At 39.2% G+C, this 15,593-nt stretch overlaps 1 protein-coding gene across 2 annotated transcripts in view; it reads right to left on the bottom strand.

Annotated features, from left to right (window-relative positions):
- The window catches only part of LOC126827136 (neuropeptide Y receptor type 4), a 99,514-nt gene that overhangs the window by 70,724 nt on the left and 13,197 nt on the right, over positions 1 to 15,593 (bottom strand). The window lies entirely within an intron of this gene.

Raw genomic sequence — 15,593 nt, 5'->3', positions numbered from 1 at the left:
GCCTTTCCAGTGGGACGAACTACTGGGAACGAAATATCGGTAAAAACTAAAGTTCCTGATAGACTAAACCATATTAGGATATATTTAATTTCTCAATGCCTCATTAAGCGCAATAGCAATTAGTTGTAAAAAACAATATCGTCAAGGTTGAACCTCTAACATGACTATCAGTCATAAATGGTTCAATTCCGTTCAGTATATATGGAATTGAAATGTCATCGATACATGTTGCTTGCTATGTAATAAGCTGGCAGCCATTTTGTTGTCCTCGACAGTTTATTGATAGGCCTTTTTTTAAAAATCCTATTGAATCCAATCCAGGACATTAAGGTATTTTGCTTTTGCAATTAAATGTTAAATAAGTATTTATTAGCGTGGATTAAGTTGATATTTTAGCGAAAAATGCCAATTACATATCTCTAAATCGCTAAAAATGTAATATGAATGTATATAAACTGATTTAATTATTTATGTTCGGCGAAATACGCCAGAAGTCTCAATCGAATGGCAATCCCTAGCATCTGGTTATTCCAGTCTATATCGATAGCCTTTATTGCGCATGCCCTCCAGACAAGAATATGACGTCACCGTTTGACACGACTTGTGGAATGCCTTGTTACAAATGGCGCTGAAACGCATTATGGTACACGATTCGTGTACAAATGATTTATTTTGTCTTAAATATTGGATATCAGAAGCCCATCTTTTCCCAGTAGGATCACAACATCAATGTTGATTTAAATTGACAAATAATTCGTCTTTTCAATGTCGACGACTTTAGATGATATTTGAGTTAGAGACTGAACTACTTTAAAACAGCGTTAGTGTTTGTAACGGGCAGGAAAGTTTCCAAAACGTGACGCAACTACTCTAAAAAGGACTTACTAATACACCTATACACAAACCCATAAACTATATTTGATCAGGGACCAAACATTATTTATATTAAAACCATTAATAAAATAAATGTCTTTCTGTTATCGTTCGTGTTGGAGGTTCATTAATGATTCTGTTATTTCATCACTTCAAATAATACACCATATCTGTTATATACATAACGATGTTTAGATAAGAAAAGTCTACATTATAACTCATAAATAGATCTAGGAGAAAAACAAAGGGGTAATGCTTTATTGTTATCTTTCGTTATACTAATAATTCATCCTAGAAGTTGTCTCTCGGAATAGTTTAGTTAATAATAGCCCGATCTCTACGAAGCATTGTATAAACTGAAACAAGTGATGGCGGAAATGTCGGCGTAACACTTCGTCCGTGTTTAACAAATTTATACGATTTTGACGTTTTTAAAATTCTTTTTTTTGTAAATTAATTGAGTCAGTTATGTGACCCCCCCCCCCCCCCCCAGATGGCAGACAAATGGTGTCATTAGTCCAGTTGGCGAAATAAAAAGTAGGACTTACCTAAGCTAAAGCTGTCAAAATGTCTGATTTGTGAGTTTCTAATAGTTAATACCTAACGTCTTAGGAACTTATTAGCGATATCCCTGTCTTCATTAGCTCGGTCTTAGCATACAAGCAGGAAGTTAACCCCATTGCAATTTGACATATGATTTCAGATCTTGTTTCTGCTCCGTCGTCATTGGCCAAGTCGGTGCAGAAAAGTCGGACGTTAAATCCCATTTAATTTACTGGTCTCGGCTTACTATAGGCTTATTATTCTAACATCGCTATGTTAGCTCATTAGTGTCTATAAATTACCTGTTTAAGAAGCTGGGATAATTTTAATAATTAAAACTCATGCTTAATGAAGTAAGTTCATTTAGCGTCTGATCAATGCCACTAAAGTCACCTGATGTCTTGGTGTTGGTGTTTTGTATACGCCCACACTTTCATGTGGACGTATTATGCAGTCGCCCCTGTCCGTCCACAGTTTGTTTGTGGACACTCTACAAGTCTCAATTTTTATCCGATTTTAACGCCCTACTGCTCTGCTCCGACTGGGCTAATGAAGACGGGCATACGCCATACAGTGTGCTAAGAGGGAAATTTTACCCAGACAGCGGCCCTATGGCCTACTGTTATATCGAATTGCAACTGCCAAGGGATATTTTATATGCACGCCAATGTATACAAAGGACCTCGATTTTTTGTCCCGTCTGAACGACTAGAAAGCTGTTCTTTTCAGGCCCTCCGCCCTGCAACAATAACAAGGAGAAACCACGTTGGAAAATCCCAATGAACTTTCTCGGCCAATGTAGGGATCGAACCCGCGACCTCCATTTTATCGATGGGCATAAAGGTTGCCCCGTGAGTCGCACATTAATTTATCTCCATTCTTTATCGAATAACTCTGAATGCCCTGAGTGCTAGTAAACCGTGTGTGTGTGGGGGGTGGGGGTGGCTGAATGGTTAGCGTGTGCGCTATGTATCATAAGGTCTGTCATTGAGTCAACTGGCGTGGTTTCGATTCCCCGGTTGTACGTGACAAGGAGTAGGGTCGCCTGTCCAACCTCGTGCGTTTTATCAGGGTACTCTGGTTTCCTCCCACTGCTAAAGACCCCTACGCGCAAGCGAATGAATAACAATTAAAACATACATTAGTCCCGAAATGACCTAGTTTTGTCGAGTGGACGTTAAACCCCACCTCTCTCTCTCTTTCTCTCTCTCGCTCGCCCGCTAGTAAACCACATATTCAGCTAACCACTTATGCATTTATACAGCCGTGAACCACAATATCCTGTCCACTTCATAAATGCATTAAGTTCTCACCACTCATCTAATAATTTAGCCATGGATTGAAACGATTATGTAATAGTAGCCATTTATAATAACCAACTACATTCAAATCGAATTTAATTCACGTTGTAATTCCATTTTGGATTTTACTATACTCGACAGACAGGAAGGTAAACAAAGTACCACGACCACCTCAATTGATGACACCGAAGATTAGACACGTATGTCTCTTGGATAAACAGGACAGAAATTGCCATATTCCTGATAATTATACATATATTTGTTCATATCGTGGAGTGTACAAGGCCAGTGTCTCAACCGCATTGAATATCCATGCTTGTTTTAACCGAAGCGCTGCGATAACAATCGATCAGTACAATCATATCGGAGGCGTGGGATTAAACGACATACAGCCTTGGGCTAGAACTAATGTTAGATAATAGAAACCTATTAAATAACAGACGGGTTTCATTGACAGAGTTGGCTATTTGGAACACCAGCTTCGCATGTTGCGCAGTTCCTTCACTGTGGCAAGAACGAGCAAATCACGTAAAGGTCGAGAGCTTGTTCAGAACTTCTACAATTGTGTGTTGTCAATAGACAGTTGTGTTTTGTAGTATTGTTTAAAAGTATGTGTGCCATAAAGATGGCAGAAGAGCTTCTGAAAACATTAATTTCAATTCAGACAAAGAGGTGAAGGGTTTCAGCTGTATCATTGCAACAGAACTATCCAAGATGTCACATAAAGCATAAACGTGTACGTAACTATGGGATAGAGGTCAGGTGTCTTTCCTGCCATGGGTCTTTTTCTTGTCCACCATCCTGACGGAGAGAGAGAGAGGGGGGGGGGGTAATGTCCACTGGGCGCAAACTAGGTCATTTCGGGAATAACGTATGGCTCAATTTCATTTCAATAAACAGGTATTCCAACACCTTGCCACGTGACTAAATGACAGACCCCTATACTCTAAAGCACACACCAACCCCTTGTCCTCCTCAAGTAAAACGCTGTTCTTTGTCTCAAATAATAATATGGTGTTCGCGAATTCAACTTTATGAAAATGTATTGTTGATGGTAAAACTTCGGTCTCTTTTGAAAAAGCCCAACCAAAACAACTAGTAGAATTCGAACAAATACAATTAGTAAAAGCCCAACAAAATGTCCAACAGGAACGGTTAGTAAAGTCAAACAAAAACAGCTAGTAAACGCCCAACAAAAACAATTAGTAAAAGCCCAACAAAAACAATTACAAAAGGCCAACAAATACAATTAGTAAAAGCCCAACAAAGAGAATTAGTAAAAGTTCAACAAAAAGTCCAACAAAAACAGCTAGTAAAAGTCCAACATAAACAATTAGTAAAAGTTCAACAAAAAGTCCAACAAGAACAGCAAAAGTCCAACAAAAACAATTAGTAAAAGTAAAAAAAAGAGAACAACTCGTAAAAGTCCAACAAAAACAATGAGTAAAAGTGCGACAAAAACAACGAGTAAAAGTGCGACAAAAACAACGAGTAAAAGTCCAACAACTAGTCCGACAAAAACAAGTAGCATCATGTATTGGACGTTAAATTGGTAACAAAACAATTAAACAACAACACCAACAACAATTTTTATCTTGGCCTTTAGACATACATCGCTCAGTTATAAACGGTAATTGTATTCCAGTTCAATTACTATACGGGTTAAACAGTAATTTATCTATTACGGGCTGCGATCGACGTGTTGCTCATTCTTTATTTCCCGAAAACGATGGATGCTAGTCAACCGTATTATTAACAACAACGATTTACAGCCGAGCCACGTTAAATAGACGCATAATATATTGGAAAATTAATTGACCATCTACTTTAAAACGGAAACTTATACGGGAGGAGTAGTTAACGATTGTAATTTACTTACATGATGAAATACAATAAAAAATCAAGCGAGACCGTCAATAACCGTTACAAATATTATTTTGAACCTGAGGACGAGTCATTTATTAAGGGCATAATCACTCTTATAATTAATGGCTAATCTATGGTACAGTACATCAACATACGAGTATATTGTTCTAAATAAATATAACATACCGCCACGAAGAAATAAATTGCGGTTTAACGTCCTACTGTTCTGCAGGGCTAATGAAAACGGCCATATGCCATACTTTGTGTTATGAGAGAAATTTTGCGAAAAACCGAGGCACTGTGTCCACATTGACGTACACGTAAAATATACCCCACAGCACACTGCATGGCGTATGTCCGTCTGCATTATCCAAATCGGCGCAGAACAGTAGGATCTTACACCCAGTTTTTTTTATTCATTTTACTTTAGTATTATAGCCATAGGTCTAAGACGACCACCGCCGGAAGTGTTGTCTCTTTTTACGATTGTGCGCGATATAGACTATCTGTCCATTACGGCCATTAGACATCGATTATTCTCCCCATTCTGTCAATCAGCAGAATACAAATTTCCCCGTTTAGGGCTATGATTGGCACATAAATTACAGGTGCGACCGAGTGTAACCAATCCGAGCCCTAATGTCAGGAATTTCAATCGGTATTTTTTGTCAAGCTACATTTATCTTGGTAGGATATTTCAGTTTATTGAACTAATGATTTCGTGTTGAAATTGCGCCTAATTGATGCTTCGCTCTCCATTTAATAACCCCCTGGGAAGACGAATACAAACTGAAATCAGACCCGCTGGTAGACTTGTTTTTATTATTGATTCTGCGATCTTAATACTGAGACTACGACTACGACTACGACTACTACCCAGTGGCACCGTGATTAAGGCGAAATATGATAAAAATAATCCACCTACTTAAAAAAAACCCACTATAAATGACATTAAACGCGTATTATGCAAGAGCTAAATCTACCTATTGCAGGTCTTTCATTATTAATTAAACATTAATCAAATCTCGATGCCATCATTAGTCTGCGATATTTAGTGGATTTGAATACGCGTTATGATGGATGATTTCACGTAAAAATGGATAATCAAGACTGTTTATTGTTGTACCAACGGTAGTAATGATGTTCAACCCTAGCATAAAATTGAATCGCTAATATCTCGATTCAAATTTAAGCAATTTGGCTGACATTTTCAGCAGCATATTCTGTTTTCAATATCTATTTTGTATCTATTATAGCGAGAACTGTCTGCTCTTTATCTAATCCAACATAATGCCCCTTTAAGCAAGGTTATAGCTATAAGTCAAACTGTATTCTCAAATTTCTGTACAAGTAAGCAGTACTCGCTAACCAGGAAGTCCAGAACGGTTATATTTCCAGCCCTGGAAATACGGTGTTTATTCACGCACGCACAAGATCGGATAAAATGAACTATGACATATCCCCGTGCTATTCCAATACAAACTTGAGAAATCACTGACATTTACAAAACATGTTGCATGCAATTAATGGAATTGGATAGGTTACTGTACCATAAAAACAGATTTCAGAGATATGTACAATTTTAAGATAAATGTCTTGCAAGGTAGACCCAAGACACCGACCCTCAAATTCATTTCTGATATTATGTTGATTATTAATATTGTGATATTTTGTCCGGTCGTCTTCATAATCACACAGTTAGTACAGAAATGAAATGAGGTTTAACCTCCTACTGTTCCGCTCCGACAGGAGCTAATAAGACGGCCATACGCTATACAATTGGCTATGAGGGAGATTGACCCCGGGCAGTGACGCTACAGCTTACTAACAAGAGATCTTTTATATGCACATCAATGTGTACTCGGGACCTCGGTTATTCGCCCCCCCCCCCCCCGAACAACTAGACAGTTGTCCTACATCACTGACAAGTTGAAAACACACCGGAAAATCTCGATGAACTTTCTCGGCCAACACCGGGATCGTACCCGCGACCTCCATGCTACAGAGTCAGCGTCTTACTCACTTAGCCACCGTGGCTCCAGGGTTGGTACAGAACAGAATGACTTTAAATCCCATTTTATTTTCTCCCGATGCAGACCGTCTTAGCAGCATTACCCCCCCCCCCCCAGGGCAATGCAGTGTATTGGGGCACCTAAAAGCTACCCAACCACTCAATGGAATAACAATGTAAATGATTGATAAAAACAAACAACTAGATATTGTATTTGTTACATTATCCCAACAATCATAGAAAAGTATATTTCTACTCCGTTGATGTGGATAGGGAAGAGGGTGCGTGAGTGGATGGGTTAATCTTTGAAACTTTATGGCGGCAACCTAAATTCCTACGTAGTTATAATGCCCCGTAGTCCGGGTATAACTGTGGTGAGAGAGAGAGAGAGAGAGAGAGAGAGAGAGAGAGAGAAATGGGGTTTAACGTCCACTCGACACAAACTAGGTCATTTCGGGACTAACATATGGTTTAATTTTATTTCAATAATTCGCTTGCGCGTAGGGGCCTTTTAGCAGTGGGAGGAAACCGGAGGACCCGGAGAAAACCCACGAGGTTGGACAGGCGACCCTACTCCTTGTCACGTACAACCGGGGATTCGAAACCACGCCAGTTGACTCAATGACAGGCCGTATGATACAGCACGCACGTGCTAACCATTCGGTCACCCAACCCCCCAAACTGTGGTGGGCAAACTATCTTTTGACATATTAACCTTGACAAAACGTCCAAATCCTTCAGTAACTCCTGTAGGTCCTATTGGCACGAATGTAGAGAACCATTTACCCCACCCACGCACATGCAACACACGATTCTTGGATAACCGGTGATCTTTAAATCCCTTATTAATCCTTATAAATAGTGTATGTGTGGATGTCGTCTAGCATAGAAAACTGTATTAGGTATAAAACATGATCTAATATTCTTCGTAATCAGCCCGTACGATCTTTTCGTCTGGATGCAAGGCTTCAATATCTCGGTGTTAATCGACCGATAACATCAGTATGCATCAGATAATAGTATGTTAAAGCGGCAGTAACTCTACACAAGTCAGAATAATTTGTCGTCATTAACCAGCCTTTTAATCATACTCGTGGGGGTTGGATAGTTGAATGGTTAGCACGTTCACGCTGTATCATAAGGTCTGTCGTTGAGTAAACTCGCTTGGTTTCGATTTCCCGGTTGTACGTGACAAGGAGTAGGGTCTCCGGGCCCTCCGGTTTCCTCAGACTGCCCAAGACCCTTACGGGATCATATGTTAGTCCCGAAATGACCTGGTTTGTGTCGAGTGGACGTTAAACTCTCTCCCTCTCTCTCTCCCTCATCTCCTGTTTATTGGGCCACTACGACGAACTACACAGACATTGCAAGAAATAGCCCACAAAAATCAAAACAAGTGAAAGTATTTGAATAAAATAAATTGACCCTACCGATATAATACAGTAAATACAATTTACTAAATCATTTAACGGTATAATATAACCCTTTATAAAACCCCTTTGAAATCCTACGGTATATAAATAACAAGCTGAGAATCATGAATATCACACAAGAACTCATTAATTAGCAAACATGTAACACATAATATATCAAACAATCTTTCGCCAAAAATAAACACAAGTTGCTTATGACTGCACATAATCTACCCTCTTTAATATCCATTATTCATAGCTAAGTAAACAAAGATGTCGTATTATTCACAGTGTAGTGTACAAGTTGTTGAAAGATGAGCTTCAGAGATGGGCTTCTTGCATCTGATTTATGGTTATAGTATGTAATAGATATCAACCGGGTTTGGTGGATTCATCTTGTCAGTGGTGCAGGGTCTGGCCAAGAGAGTGTATGTTCGTTCGGATGGTATGGAAAAAGCCGGGGTCCTGTTTCCACGTTGGTGGGCATGTAAAAGAACCCTCGATAGTTGAAAGAGTAGAAATGAAATGAAATGGGGTTTAACGTCCTACTGTTCTGCTCCTATGCTGGGCGAATGAAGACGGGCATACGCCATACAGTGTGCTGTGAGGGAAATTTTGCCCGGGCAGCGGCACTATCGCCTACTCTTATATCGAATTCATATAAGGGATCTTTTACGTGCATTCCAATGTATACACGGGACCTCGGTTTTTCGTATCATCCGAAGGACTAGACAGCTGTCCTCGTCAGGCCCTCCGTCCTGCATCACTGACAAGGGGGAACCACGCCGGAAAATCTGGATGAAATTTCTCGGCCAATGCAGGGATCGAACACTCGAGGCCATAGCGCCGCTGTCTGGGTAAAATGCCCTTCATGGCACCGTGTCTCCATTAGCCTATCCGGAGCAGTAACGTATGATATTAAACTCTGTGGAAATATGATGGGTCTCTTTTTTGTACGATGGAATCCAACCCAGGGAATTATCTACTATTGATATTTAGATTTCGTGTTCTTTAAAATGTTGAATAACCAATTTGCGTCCATTTTACTCGGGATTAAGCTGTAAAAATTCAATATTTTCCGAAGAATGCAAATGACGCACGGGGAATTTAAAATAATGTGCATTTATAAAACTTTTAAACGCTGCTATAGTTGAACGAATATGAAATTGAAATGCCCAGATTAGTGGGGGCTTTTTTCAGCGCGTGAAACGAACAAGATACACAATAAACAGCACTATTAAATTTCTTGAATAAGGAAAGATATAATAAAGTTATTTTTAATTTTATAAGTTCAACCGCTTGTTTCTTCCTACACCCAACCCACAGACAGAAATATCACACTTTTTACGCCGTTCAAAACCTAAATATAGAGCAAATGTTTTTCCTATAGCAAATCTTAAATATGGAGAAAATGTTTTTCCTATAGCAACAACATAAAAAAAAAACTTTGTATTTAAATTCTGTCCGGATTGTAGAACATAATATAATGGGTTTCCTCCCATTGCTAAAGACCCCTACGCGAATTACTGTTATAAAATTGAACCATTTGTTAGTCCCGAAATGACCTAGTTTGTGTCGAGTGGACGTTAAACCCCATTTCTTTCTCTTTCTTTGAAGTGTCAAATTTGACAATGACCCCCCCCCCCCAGCTCAGTGGGTCTGTTGAAGCGATAAGTTCTTCATCTGTGAACATACTCTCAAAGCCTGTCAAGTGTCCATGACTATTTATCATATGACAACCTGTATAGGTATTTGCATTTCAATATCCCGTACTTTTTTAAAGAGTATAATTTGTATTGTCGGGTTCGTTAGTTTTTATTGCGATCCTCCTACATTTACTATTAGGTTCGATGAGTTTTTCCGCGATAAGATCGCACAATGGCTGTTTAAACGAACATCTAGTGTGAAATTTACGAGCTTCAACTCGCATAAACCAAATCAACTGAAACTAATGACCCTTTATAAATGTGTTTTATCGCCCTTTTGTTCGGCACCAACCGACAATTGATAAAACTTTTAAACGCATATATAAATATCCGAAAATATTAGCGAAACTGGTTTCAACACTGGTAATAACATGAAATGAAATGGGGGTTAACGTCCTACTGTTCTGCTCTGACTGGGCTAATGAAGAAGGGCATACGAGTGTGCTATGAGTGAAATTTCGCCCGTGCAGCGACACTATGGTCTATTCTTATATCGAATTCCAATTGTCAAGGGACCTCGGTTTTTGTCCCATCCGAGCGACTACACAGCTGTCCTTGTCAGGCCCTCCGTCCTGCACTGCTGAAAAGGGTTAGGGTTAGGCAAATCCTGATGAACTTTCTCGGCCAATGAGATTTAATAACGTTTTACCATTTTAAGGTACCTTTTCGTTCATCTGGGGAGATCGTCAGAAATAATGCCATTGTATTATATGTAGATATATTTAGGTACGACGAGTGCAAGATCCGTCTATAACAATTATTTTATTTATAGTTTTGATATGATTCTATCATTGACTGTTTGCACGAACACCTAGCGCGCTATTTGGATTAGACCATGTTACATAATTTCCAGGGGTGTTTGATTGCTAAATAGTTAGCGCGTGCGCGTTGTAACATAAGGTCTGTTATTGAGTCAACTTGCGTGGTTTCGATTCCCCGGTTGTGCGTGACAAGGGGTTGGGTCGCCTGTCCAATCTCCGGTTTCCTCCCACTGCTAAAGACCCCAACGCGCAAGCGAATCATTGAAATAAAATCGAACCATATGTTAGTTCCGAAACGACCAAGTTTGTGTCAAGTGGATGTTAACAGCCCCCCCCCCCTCTCTCTCTCTCTCTCTCCATGATTTCCAGACACCGTACGAAAGAAGAGATATCCTGCTGAGCTTGCTTTACCAATTATCCACACATCTTAACTTTATGTGACTTCATTTTACACTTTGTAATTATCAAATTTCCAAGATAAAAACCCAAATCATCTCTGATATCAGTTAAATCAAAAATATTATGTAAACAAAACCAGGAAGGAATATCAGTTTCATAAATTATAAAGCAGATTATATCTTCTCCTAAATGATGGCGTTTTCTAAATGAAACCTATTTGAAGTTGAAGCAACGGTGTGATTTTATTAAAAACATGATAAATAAGCATATTAATCACACCGAGTTAAACTGCGAGTCCAATTAAAGGCGATGTTAGACGAATGATATATTGCATGTTGAGAACATCTAACGATGGTTTACTTACGTATGATTCTATGTAATATATAAAAGATTTGTTTGTCTGCGGAATATATATCTCTCAGGATTTTAACTGATTTCAGACTTAACACATCTACCCGCTATTAATCACAGGAAAAAAAAAACACATTTACTTTTTTGTATGTGAACCCTGTGGTGAATACTGTTATATTGGTTGTTTGAAATGAAATTGGATTTTACGTCTTTGTTTTCTATATTAACCTGGTTAAAGATGTCTGATGTAAGATTTAGACCGGGGGCCTGACAAGAACAGATGACTAGTTGGGACAAAAAACCGAGGTCTCGTGTACACATTGGCGTGCATGTAAAAGATCCCTTGGAAGTTGGATTTCGATATAAGAGTAGACCGTAGCGCAGCTGCCCGGGCAAAATTCCCCTCATTGCACACTGTATGGTGTATGCCTGTCTTCATTGCTTGATAATGACTAGAGAATCCTAGTCGAAACGTGGCTTAGTAATAAACAGAATTTGTATTCCATAGAATTATCACCTGTTTATTGTGAAACAATTCATTAGCCCAGTCGGAGCAGAATAGTAGGACGTTAAACCCCCATTTCATTTCATTTCATTTGTAAGATTTAAATAAAGAGCTGTCCGTTCTTGCTCTTATAGCTTTAAAATAGATAATGAAAAATGGATATATTAAAAATGTCAGTCGAATTATTTTATTCTGAGTGAAGTTATGAATATCGGCTGTTTTGGTGAGAATAGCGTAGTCTCGAATTTTCATTTCTACCATTCTTACGATAAAAACAAAATCTCGGTTATCCATTTTAAAATTAAATTATTAAACATGCATTATGCAAGAGCTAAATTTGCCTATTTCAGGTCTTTCTTTAGGCCTGAAATGTTATCTAAATTATTAATTAGACATTAATTAACCTATCCAGACCATAATCAACTCTAGATGGCTGCGCTAGCCTGCGATCTTTAGTGGATTGTAAGCCGATTTACTTCATAACTTTCTTTCTCGATTAAACGATTAGGAGGATAATCGAGACTATGCTGTTTATCGTACTGACTTTAGTAATGATGACCGAGGCTTATGGGAATTTCAGTCGCTTAGTTCTCGGTTCATAGTGGATCAATTTGAATGAAATTTTCACCAAATTGCCTTCTACCTTATCTAGTTTTAACTATTATATTGAGAACTGCCAACTCGTGACCGAATCTCCCATAATGTATCTTTAAGGCAGCCCTTTACATTATTTAGTTTTTAACTATTATAGTGAGAACTGCCAACTCGTGACCGAATCTCCCATAATGTATCTTTAAGGCAGCCCTTTACATTATTTAGTTTTTAACTATTATAGTGAGAACTGCCAACTCGTGACCGAATCTCCCATAATGTATCTTTAAGGCAGCCCTTTACATTATTTAGTTTTTTAACTATTATAGTGAGAACTGCCAACTCGTGACCGAATCTCCCATAATGTATCTTTAAATGACGAACGTGTTTCAACCCCTTAAACAAACACAGCTGCCCTTGTCATGTAAAGAAATGTCTAATTAATAATTTATATATAATTTGAGGACCAAAGAACGTCTTGCAATAGGAGAGAGCGAGAGAGGGGAGAGAGAGTGAGAGGTGGGTTTAACGTCCACTCGACACAAACTAAGTCATTTCGGGACTAACACATGGTTCAATTTTATTTCAATAATTCGCTAGCGCGTAGGGGTCTTTGGCAATGGGAGGAAACCGGAGGACCCGGAGAAAACCCACGATGTTGGACAGGCGACCACACTCCTTGTCACGTACAACCGGGGAATCGAAACCCCGCCAGTTGACTCAATAACAGACCGTATGGTACAGCGCGCACGTGCTAACCATTCGGCCATTCGAATGGCTCTAACATAATGCACATTTAAGATTGGCCTACGATATAATTTTCGATTTCCAACTTCCAGGGGATCTTTAACATGCAGTCAATGGTATATACCCTGGACCTCGAATTTTCGAGCAACCGAGGAATTAGACGTTTTACTTGCCAGCAGCCCCCACCCCATCCACTGATAAAAGAAAATCAGCCTGGAAAATTAAAAAGAAAAATCCTCGGCCACTACCCGGTTGGAACCCGGGAGGGGGGGGGGAACCTGTTTAGTCAGCTAGCACACCTTACCTACTGAGTCACTTAGTTGTAAAAATTTGTTTGAGATAATGCCACCATAATCAATAAACCACCTTTATGCTTATTATTTGCAATAACACAATTTCACAACAATTACGCACATATTTAAATTCCAAAATCAATGAAACAGTTTATTAATTTGATAATGCTGCTCGATATAAAACCCTCGAGATTCTTCAGCGTGAATAAAAGTCTTGGCAAGAAAAGAGTGCATAGATGTCATGGATTTAACTTCCTATGTTTCTACACCAACCGTGTGTGCTACGAGGGAAATGAAGGCGGTCATACACCATTCAGTGTGCTACGAGGGAAATGAAGGCGGTCATACACCATACAGTGCGCTACGAGGGAAATGAAGGCGGTCATACACCATGCAGTGTGCTACAAGGGTAATGAAGACGGTCATACACCATGCAGTGTACTACAAGGGTAATGAAGACGGTCATACACCATGCAGTGTACCACAAGGGTAATGAAGACGGTCATACACCATGCAGTGTACTACAAGGGTAATGAAGACGGTCATACACCATGCAGTGTGCTACGAGGGTAATGAAGGCGGTCATACACCATGCAGTGTGCTACATGGGTAATGAAGACGGTCATACACCATGCAGTTCTACGAGGGTAATGAAATACACCATGCAGTGCGCTACGAGTGAAATGAAGGTGGTCATACACCCTGTAGTTCTACAACGGAAATGAAGGTGGGCATACACCATGCAAAGCGCTACGAGGGAAATGAAGGTGGTCATACACCCTGTAGTTCTACGAGGGAAATGACGGTGTTCATATACCATGCAGTGCGCTACGAGGGAAATGAAGGCGGTCATACACCACGCCCTACGCGGTTAATGAAGGCGGTCATACACCATGCCCCCGCCCCCTGGTCGATGAACTAGCGCGTTCCGCCTTGAGCGACCATTAATACGTTATTTATGTTGCTGACGTCAACAAAACGGAAATACGACATGAATATATCTGCTGGTTGAAATTTAGTCATCAATTACAGAATACCATTGCAGTTAATTGAGCATTTGAACTCGAAGTCTAGTTTCCATGCGGATGCATATAACGAGAATTTATTGGACGTGATAATGCAATCATGGACATTGGCAAGAAGAAGGTGAAGAAAGTTCACATCTGCCGATAATAGAATTTAAAATTTGTTTTAAAATTGGCTGCGATCATCTGATCTGGTTAATTCTATATCATGAAAAATAAAACCGCTACTCACCGGTATCATTGATAGGTTATTAAATCATTTTAGACCAATACTTTACACTCCTTTCTGAACCCTTTCTATTATACGACAAGGGTTTAGCATTCTTACTTCTCATGACCAGACGCCTTTTTACGACTGAGGCTTTACGTCTTTCTTGCGGAGAACTGGCGGGGTTTTAGGAATAAAACTCCTCATGCAAAACAGTAACTAAAATGAGCGTGGTGCGAGGACAAAGCCTAAGATCAGAAGTTCAAGGCCGAATTAAGTACACTTCGGTGCGAGTGATTACGTTCCTTGGTGATGTCATAGACAAAAATAATCTTTTTTCGCAAGAACTCCTTGGTATGACTTCCTCCAAACATACATAGTGGCGGCATATGCTTTTTTGACATGAACTGCGTTCATAGCATAATGCATGTCGAATGACCTTCTTCATTAGCCCGGCTGCAGCAGAAAGGTAGGATACTAAACCCAACTTCAATTTGTTTTAATTCATCAAGGGACGACAACTCTTATCACTTAAATGTACCAATGAAATGTACCAATTTTAAGATCCCAAGTTTATGCCGCGTCCATTTAGATAGGTATTTTCATATTATTTAATTTCATTTTATTTCAAAAACGACTTACATTGCATCTACCACAAACAATAAATATATCTAGACTCCTATAAAACCACTTCAAAGGAATAAATATGTGTGCCATTTCAGATCTTATATCAATGACCTACTCTTAATGACACGATGGAAAATCATGATCTTTAAGGGAAGCACATTTATTTCTCTCTTGACTACATGTTGAGAGTTATATGTATTTTTAGAATTCGATGTCTATGCTTCAAGATATGTCACATTATAATTATTCACATTGCAAGTAAACTGCCATAATGTAACCAAAATCATAGCTACATTAGTTGCAAGAAGCCTGCTGGTATTTTCAAGAAATTTCTCTTAAGTGCACCACTGTAAATGATTCCTGGCATTCTGTAT

This window comes from Patella vulgata, chromosome 7 (assembly GCF_932274485.2).
Source record: "Patella vulgata chromosome 7, xgPatVulg1.2, whole genome shotgun sequence".
In the NCBI taxonomy this organism is placed as follows: domain Eukaryota; kingdom Metazoa; phylum Mollusca; class Gastropoda; family Patellidae; genus Patella; species Patella vulgata.
Note: the sequence above shows the minus strand (reverse complement) of the source record. Positions and strands in the feature narration are given on the sequence as shown.